Source organism: Lygodium microphyllum, chromosome 24 (assembly GCF_053477565.2).
Source record: "Lygodium microphyllum isolate KBCC chromosome 24, Lygodium_microphyllum_v1.1.10, whole genome shotgun sequence".
Taxonomy (NCBI): domain Eukaryota; kingdom Viridiplantae; phylum Streptophyta; class Polypodiopsida; order Schizaeales; family Lygodiaceae; genus Lygodium; species Lygodium microphyllum.
Genome location: NC_141158.1, coordinates 70,140,906 through 70,146,905, shown reverse-complemented (window position 1 = coordinate 70,146,905; position 6,000 = coordinate 70,140,906).

The window sequence follows — 6,000 nt, the reverse complement described above, 5'->3', positions numbered from 1 at the left end:
ACAATTTTATATAGTTATAAATTAAAAAATCATAACAACAATGAGCACTCATAAATAGGTAGACAAACTAAATACTTAAAGATGCTCGAAGACATGTGGACCATGGTTCATGATCTCTTAGCTTCTAGAATGCTTTACTTGCATCTTACATTGGTAGTATGACAACTATAGACAAAGACATCTCCACCAACAAATTACTATATTTAGCTCTATCATAAGAGGAGTACATAGCTTCATACACATTGGTTAACAATATTCCCTTCTAGAGCAAGCAATATCATGAGATGGATGCTTATCTTTACTTCCTACTCTAGATTGGATGTGGGACTTGCACTTAAGTTTGAACCTTTATAGTTGGCTATGAGGGGACTATGTGTTTGACAAATATCCTTCTCAAGGAGACAACAAAGCATTTTCAACTTGATTGGAAATAGAACATTTATATAAGAGATGGCCTTTAGTAGGATTAGTTATGTTTCCATTGTACCAAAAACTAGACCACAACAGTTTGAACATGAATTTTCTCAAATATCGTACCTCAAGTCTACATTTCTACAAAAGTAGGCACGAGGCTATAAAGCTCAAGTTTAAGCCTCTCTAACTACTTCGTAATGTGCAATTGTGGTGATCTTAAATAAGGTAAACCACTTTGAGACTCCTCACAGGTTGAACGAAAGTATAGTGGCCATATCATGGAATTCTTCATCTATTGTAAAAGAAAAGAAGAAGAAGAAACAACACAAAAACTCCCTAATTGATCGTGAATTTATCTCTTCATTGATTAATGGGTTGTGTCCTACTCATAGATTTGTGGTGGAACTGTTTTCTGGAGGAAATTGTTATTATAGAAGTCTTCGCAATAGGAGTGGGATCACTCTCAATGAGGGATGACATGAAATGAAGCCCTTAAATCAAGAAGCCAACACTGAGCATAGGTAGACAAGGTATCAATCAACTATAAAGCATCAAGAGAAGAAGCTACAAGTATGTAGTTATCATCAGAATCGGTTTACACATTATTAATCTATTTAATATTGACACTGGACTTGCTAGGGATAATGCTACAATCATCATTCTTTCCTTGCACTTTATATTTTCCCTGTTATTTGAGCTTGCCATCACGTAGTTTATGGCATTGTGGCCAAAGATAACCCTACTTCCAACAAAAGGCACTAAAGCCTAACTTAGACATAATTCCTTACCCTAAAATATGTTAGAAATTTATATCTACAATAATATGTAAATGGACTAAAGCTTAACTTTAGATCTAATTGCATAGTCTTGAAGAGAGGTAGAGGCTAAATTTTAAGCTTGAGATTTGAAGCTTCATCCAATATAAGTATAAAGGCTAAAACTTAAGCTTTAGCTTTAAACCTTGATCCAAGATAGGTGTAACTTAAAGTTTTTTAGCCTTTTTTACCTATCAAGAACCACCTAAACTTAGGTCTAAAGTTTTTGAGCCTTCTTTACCTATCAAGAACCACCTAAACTTAGGTCTATTTGTGTAATCTTGAACAAAGGGGCCAGGGGTCAAGGGGTCAAACTAAAATTTCATAGCTTTTTCAATACTCTCAAGTTCAAATTTTTCACTATTGCAAGTAGCAAAGATAATGCTTAGGCTCCCTTCCATTGTTTAATGTTAGATCCACGAAACACGCACGCACGCACACACACACACACATATTTCACATCCATATAGATAGACCATGTTCTCTCTCTCTTCTCTCTTTGATCAAATGTTGGCTTAAAGAAGGAAATAACTTTTGTTCAAGCACTTGACAAATTTAAAAGTATTGGGTGCATAAAATTGATCAACAAAATCCTCATCTCAATGTCAAGAAAGCCGGTATGAATCACAATATTGTTGTAGTCAGTGCTAGCAGCATGGGCACACCATTCACTTTGAATTGCAACATTGATTTCATCCTTAGCTTTGCACAATATGGCAAGGAACCACAATAGAATGAATAAGAAGCAATAGTTCCACGATTGATGTCAAATTTGAGGTTGCAATTGATGATGAGGGAGGTGGAAAGTCATCAGTGTACTCATAAGAGATGGCAAAGGCTACAAGGTTGTACTTATAGATAAAAAAGCTTGCAACCTATAACAAGAGTTGTAATAAGGAGAAAGGCATTTCATTTGTTGAAACTAGCAAGACTGGGGAGCTGCACCACTCTCATTTTGCCATCCATGTTGATGTTGTGTTACTCTTTTTAAGGCAACATGGAGTTACCAAAAGAGTTTTACTAAGGCAAGGTTGTGTGAGAAAAAAGGAATTTAGAGCATGCAACCATAAGCAACCAAATGCAAACAATCAAATCATTGAATAATAATGTTTTGGTGGCCTAGGCAATAGAAGCACTTGCATGTACAAATACACGTTTCATGAATCTCTTCATTATCAAATTTACATGTTACTTCCACTTACACAATTTCACAATAATTCTTTAAACATTAAAAAATTCACAATGATTCTTTTTAAATCCAAGGATTTTATTTCATTATACATCAATAGGGAGTATTTATGTCAACGGTTGCAATAAATAATAACATTTCAAAAACAACACATTAATTTAATAATTTATTGGCACATTTCCTAATAAATCATACAATCATCCATACTACATTGTGTATTGTTTATTGTGCTTTATAAGTTGATTATGTTGTAATGCCCTATTAGTATATTTGCTAGACCTAAAAATTACATTCTTTGTAACTCACATAGTTGGTGTCATAAAGCCTTTTTAGAATTCTTAGTAGGCCTAAAAATGGCCTCCTTTGTAAGTTCTAATTTCATGGTATTCATCATGTACCAACATAAATGTGAAATTATTTTTAGCAAATTTTGAATTGCTTGCTCTTTAGATATAAGACATCAATTCGAATTATTATAACTAGATGGCAATGATTCAAGTACATTGTTACAACCATTGCTGAGTATGCTTTTTGTGTGTTTAAATGATTATTTATTTTCAAGTGTAAAGCATTTATTTTGATTGAAAAAAAAATCATCTCACCACTTTATCATAATAATCCCAATATGCCTCTATAAATTGCCATTAACTATGTAATAGCTTGATCAAAACAAATATTAATGTACTCAACTAAGTAGCTAAGTAGGATTTAGATCAAAATGGTTCACATGTGGATATTGGTATAAGTACTATCCATTTAGGTTCATTATAGATGGTTGAGGATTCAAAATTGCAGCCTATAAAGAAAGCACACATTGTATTAGTTTTAAAAAATATTATCAAGCTATGTGGATATCATTCTTGGAGAGAGAAAAAAATGTAAGTGTTTTCTTACATGAGCTAAAGATGGTAGGGTAGGTTGCATGCATATGCTTGGATACATCTTCTCAAATAGCGGGATTTGCAGATCATGCCAAGTATGTATGTTCAACAAATCCTGCCAAAATGCTAAGAAAGTCAACATTGAATATGTTCCATACCTTGCAAAGTTAAACACAAGTTAAACTACAAGTAATGATCAATTGAAGATAGGATGTCTTCTATACTTCGAATGTTTAAAGGTAACCGAATGTGATTCATCATGGTCTTCTATACTTGGTATGTTTTAGGGTCATGGATTGTGGTTTATCACCATATTATCTACCTTTTATGCTAGCACACTGGCCACATGTATGAATTAAATATGTTAGCACTCTTCGGATGAATTATAGACGATCTAGAATGGGCTAAGCATTGATGCTAGCACACATGGAAAATTTCCAAATTAAAGATGGTAGCACTTTCATACAATGAATGAAATATGTTGATGAAGTAAAGTATGGTGGTGGATCACATGATAATTATGGTGGTAACCAAATCTTTTTCGATAAACAAAGATAGCATTGACAATCAAATCCTAGAACTTTGAAAAGAATGCATCGCCTAATTTTATGCAACAATGCATAGATAAGAACAACACAACCATATTTATACAATCGCAATCACTAAGGTCATATGTGCCTAAAGTAAAAGTAATTCACAACACTTGTTTAGAAGATGAGTTTCAACATCACCCTTTAGAGAATTTGAAGGCATGCAATACTTTTAATGAGAGTGGATTTTATTTTATCGTATGTCTGCCTATAATACTATTTAGCATACTTGGAAGTAGTAAGGCAATGGATTGCTTACAAGACCACGTATAGCTTATAACATTTCAAGTGTTTCAACCTAATGGACCAGAAACTAGATTGGTTGATTTGATGTTGCAATTGCTTATACCTATATTGCATGCATTCTCTTCAATACTGAACATGGCCTTAACCTAGACAGCCCCACATAGAAGAAGCATCTCCTAAAACACACATCCAATCTCTCATGTATTGTCAAGCATTGCAATTAAATGAAATTCCAAAACCATATAGTACAACACATACCTTGACCTCTTCACGAGGAACTATGTCCATCAAAAAATCAAAAATATCAACCTTACTAATTGCACCTATAATGTCACTTCTTTGAAGTGTTCTCCTCTTGTTTTCTTCCATGTGCATCCATGCACGTAGTGTGAGATCGAGAATAAAAAGCTCACAAGCCTTTGCAAAGAACAATGGGACCTTTGCACTAATCATCTATAAAGACAAACCGTAACATCACTAGTGCTTGTGCAAGTAGATCCAATAAACATTGATCCAACAACTTCGAAGCTAGAAATAGAAGAAGAAACTTATCAGCATTAAAAAAATGTCATTGGAGATGATCTTATAAGAATCTAATCCATTGGTCATACGACATCGACCTAAAACGAACTTGCAATCATATAAGATAGATCATTAAATACAATAATTTGAGGTTTCTAATCTACTTTCTTGCAATCATATAAGGCAGATCATTAAATACAATAATTTGAGGTTTCTAATCCACTTTCAGACCTTGTTTATTAGGAGTTGTAAGGTTTGGGATACAATTTTATTCCACCTTGAGACCTTTTTCATTAAGAGTTCTAAGGTTTGCATCATTAGTGAGTTGTAGGATTAGAGATACAATTTTATTCCACCTAGAGACCTTTTTCATTAAGAGTTCTAAGTTTTGTCTCATGCAACATCATATGACTCAAATATATAATGGAAAATAGAGAGAGAGAGAGAGAGAGAGAGAGAGAGAGAGAGAACTTATTGGCAGAAACCAAAGAAAGAGATGCAAGAAATAAATTTTAAGTCTTGATTATGCAACAATTAATTATAATAATCAAGGAAATACTAATTCTTAAGTATTCAGGAATATATATTAACAATCAAGGGAAAGCTAATTCTTTAATTATTCAATTAATTAAGGATGAAACTTACCTTCACATCGTCATCCGATCACATGATTTTCTTGATTTGGGCAAGGGGAAGATGATGCTGCTTGAAATCTGCAAGAGAGCCCAAATAAAAATTAAAGAAAATAACAAGATTAAACGTTTCAATTAATGAAGGACTAAAGGAATTTGCCTGGAAGGGTAAAAATTAACCAAGGTTAGGAAAACCAACCGCAACCTGCAACTTACTCCATCTCTTGGGTTTGGTGCTACCAACACAACTGCTGCTCCTGCGAAGAAGGCTGCATGGCGGATTGTCAAATTCTAGTACCTTTCTTTTATCAAAAAATGAAAGAAGAGATGCACATGACAGTAATTTATTCCTAAGACTGGAAAGAGTGGTACCTCCAAGCCAAACTTCATACAAGAGGAAAGGTTTGGTATATGGCCTCCACTTGAGTTGGGTTTTTTACCCCAATTATTGATGCCCTTTAGGTGGTCTTTTCCTAGCCTTATGACTAGCACTCTTGATAATTATTTCCCTATGGTTCCCTATTGATTAATATCCTTGATTTAGTTTTTCTAACCTAATTACTAATCCTCCATTTATTTTCCTTCTACCCCCATAAATTGAATCATTGTTCATTTGTTCTCATGATGACTTCTACAAACATCACTAAGTGCCAACTCAACCAGTCTAGAGCAATGACAAGTGTGAGTTGTCGTACATCTTCTAAATTAAAA